Source organism: Solanum verrucosum, unplaced genomic scaffold (assembly GCF_900185275.1).
Source record: "Solanum verrucosum unplaced genomic scaffold, falcon-dt-bn FXZP01000214.1, whole genome shotgun sequence".
Lineage (NCBI taxonomy): Eukaryota > Viridiplantae > Streptophyta > Magnoliopsida > Solanales > Solanaceae > Solanum > Solanum verrucosum.
In genome coordinates, this window is record NW_026020059.1 from 2,100,152 (window position 1) to 2,104,141 (window position 3,990).

The 3,990-nt window shown below is 29.7% G+C and overlaps 1 pseudogene; it reads right to left on the reverse strand.

Annotated features, from left to right (window-relative positions):
• Positions 1-2,635: 2,635 nt before the first annotated feature.
• On the reverse strand, positions 2,636-3,773 carry LOC125823277 (thaumatin-like protein 1; annotated as a pseudogene).
• Between the last annotated feature and the right edge of the window lie 217 nt (positions 3,774-3,990).

The following is a 3,990-nucleotide window of genomic DNA, read 5'->3' on the forward strand; positions in this document are numbered from 1 at the left end:
CTTTCATTATTGTTTGATTATATGCTTCATTTGGTGTTTGGACATTTTGTGATTTTGATTAAATCTACTGGTGAAACTTGACTAATAAGTATAATGTAGACATGTAAAAGTAAAACATGATGTCTTATATACTTTTGTCACTACTTCTTCGTTATCAGTCAATGAGAAATACTGGGAACATGTGATTTTGTACTCATACTACACTTATTTCACTCTTGTATGGTGCAGATTCAATTCTGAATACAGGCGCATCTCGTGGAGCTTTTTCAGTTCGATCTTGGGTTATCTAGTTGTGGTGAGCTGCTTGGGTGTTCCTCGGCCCACACCTCTTTTTATCTCTTATTTATTCTATTATTTTAGTAATTTGACAAGATACTTCTTATGCCTAGACTGGTCATTTTAGTTTTAAATTTTCATCTTATTTTAGAAGCTCTTGTACTTATGACACCAAATTTTGGATGGTAACTCAATTCTTTCGGATTCCATGTTAAAAGAATTAGTGTTTGGGATATTCAACTTGATGCTTAATTTTTACTTTATAATACTCCATCCATCCCATTTTATGTGAGGTAGTTTGACTCGGCGTAAAGTTTAAGAAAGAAAGGAAGACTTTTAGAACATGTGGTCCATAATGAATGATAGAAATTTGTGTAGCTGTAAATCATTTCATTAAGGGTAAAACAAACATTTTATAGTTAAATTGTTACTTAATATAGAAATATGTCATTCTTTTTGGGATTGACTAAAATAGAAAGTAAGTCACATAAATTGGGACAGAGGGAGTATTAAATTGAATTGGTAAAATTATTGGGTTGACTTACCTTTTGTTTGGGAACATAGATGTCATCATAACTTGTGATTTTGGATCGTGACACTTCTGGAGACTGAGGGTGAGCTGATGGCGTCCTAGTTTGACTCAACTCCATATGTATATAGTTTTGTCTAGACTTTTGTATTCAAGACAAGTTTATATATATTTTATTTAGGGAAAAAGGTCTGAAATATATCTGAACTTTGACCGAAATTGTTGTAACAATACCAAACTTTGGAAAGAACCTTTTACCCCTCCCCCTGCACTATTTAATAGTGTATTTTAAAGGTATATATGTGCCCACGTGGACAACATAAATATTGCATCATTTTAAATAGTAATGTGTCCATGTGGGCACATATATACCTTTAAAATACACTATTAAACAGTGCATGGGGGTAAAAGGTCCTCCATAAAGTTTGGTATCGTAACAACAATTTCGGCCAAAATTTGAGTATTTTTCAGATCCTTTTCCATTTTATTTATTTTGAAACTTGTACTCTTTTAGTAGCTTATACCTTCGTCCACCAATTCGTGGGATTAGATCTTGTACTGTTGTGTGTATATATATATATATATATATATATATATATATATATATATATATATATATATATATATCTTTTCTCATTTTCGTTGTGTTTTCCTTTTTATTGTTGTTATCTTCTTTTTTGCTGTTCATCCTACCCACTATGCATGTTACTAATCGTTTTTGAGATATGAATTGGCTTATCTACTGATGGGTTATGATAGGTTCCATCATGCCTCGAGTTTTCAAATCATGACATTTTGCATCTAAACAAATTTGGGAAATAGACTTTAAAATTTTTTTATATGAAAATATTTAAAGAAGATGTTAGACCTTTTTAATAAAATCTTACTTTTGAGTATCAATTTTATTATGCCACCCTTATTTTTGTTCGACGATAACTTCTTGATATGTATGTCCAGATAATTAAAATAGGAGACTATTTCTTTTTTTAAAAAGGAAAAAACTTTAAGATGCGATATATTTATAACTATAGACGACATTGCTCATGTTCACTTTTAAATCACGTTATTGAATATTTGATATATTTAATAGACAATTAAATATTTGTGCATTGAGTTTTATTTTCAGCACAATTAGGGTAGGCAATCAATACTTTGGTCTTTGATTTTTTAAATTTTGTACAAAATGCCAAATCAAAATGAGTTATGTTCAATTTTTCTTGTTCAATTCAATTTAAGTTCAATTTGATTCTCATAAAGGAACACATTTTGCGATTATGAGCACATTTTTTTCCTATCAATTATCAGGTGAATTGAAGTTAGAAAAAAAATATTAATGTCTTTTTGCTGATATATTAGGAAAAGTTATAAATTACCAATTGAAAAGGTCAGACACAAGGTTAATTACCATAACTAAGTCCCCATCAAACACATCTTACATAATGCATAGTCTCCTATTACATCCCTCATTTTCCCCTTTGTCCTTTTGTTTTCTCTTATGAAAATGAGTTTAAATAGAATATTTGAAGCATCAATTTAGGATGTGTTTGATATGAAAGAAAAATTCGTACTTTTGGTTAACTAAAATAACAAATTCTTAAAATAAAAAATCAATCTTTTTAAAAATAAAAATGGAAAGAAGAACTAAAATTGAATTAATTTGGTTTGATTAAATTTTTGGCATCAACAAACAAGTCAAAATATGATGATCCTTAGCAGAACCCCTTGTACTTGTTATTTTATGTATGATATTTACTTAAAATTTTATTTTATTGTAAATAAACAAGCGAGGCACGCACATATATATTAGTGTCTATTCATATAATGAACTAATCATGGACAAAAAATAATCATGTAGTCAGCTTTAGTACATGTAAATGTGCTAGTTTGATCATCATAAGCATAACTATATGCTTGAGGACACAAATGTTTCAATTGTCTAGAATATCTGGTTGGTTTGCAAGTTTGTGGAGAACCATATAGACCAGTACAACAATATTGTGGTTGTTGAAATGCTACACAAGCACTTTTGCACCCAATGATACCACCACCTACTGGATTTCTTACTGCTAACTCATTTGGGCATCCTCGTTTATTGATATCTATAGAACAACTTCTTGTGTTTCAGTCACCTCTGTTTAGAGTTTTAATAGAGACTGGTAGATTAAAACCATCTACTAAGCTTATATCATAAAAGTCTTCTCCTCCATACCCTGCTAATGTGAATTCTAAAAGGGTTGCGGGTGGAATTGCACTCTTACCATTGCAAACTACTTTGCTAGAATCACAATCTCCGCTAAGACAAGTGAACTTTCCCTTATTTTTTGAGAAATAATATCTTGCCCATATTTGTCCTAACCATGAATTATGTACATCAAGTCACGATGAAACTTGTGATGCTAATTCAAATCCAGTTGACAATTGTCCTCCTTTGCTTGTAAGTGTAGCTGGCCAAATTGTGTAAGGACAATTATTCTTTATTATAAATTTGGTCGCATGAGATCTTGCAATACTACATTTAACTTTTATAAGTATAAGAATCAACATTAATATCATCTTATATAAAATAAAAAATAAAAAGGAGTCACAAGATTTCTCCAATCTTGACAAAATGTCTCAGTTTAGGCCTTAGAAACAGAGAAACCTATGATAGGAATATTTTTCCCTTTAATGGGTTCTACGTTGTATGAATCTAAATAAGTTAAATTGGTGAATTCACGTTACTAGATTATACCAACAAAAAAATATAAATAATATTCACTCGTTCTCTCTAACTATATTTAGAAAAGATTAACATGACTTGAACACTTGCAACCAATCTTGAAATCATTGTTTTGTGTAATTCAGAGCTTCAAGGGATTGACTAATTATATATGTACTTATCAATTAAGCTAGAAGGAATGCATGTAAGGTTAAAATTACCATAAAAGAAGAACAAAAAGATAACATCGATGAGAATTTTTACTCTCATTTTAATGTATATATCAAAGATTTTTATTCTTGTATAAAATAAAAAAAATGCATCCCTTGGATCTTTTATAACAAGCAAAGGAATAGTAACATCATTTTTAGTAGTCAACCATTTCTTTGACAAAGGAAAATTGCAATAAATGTGAAATTATCATATCTTTTAAGAGTATTTTAGGGAAATATTAAAGATATTGACTTCTAAAGAGATAGTTGAAGTC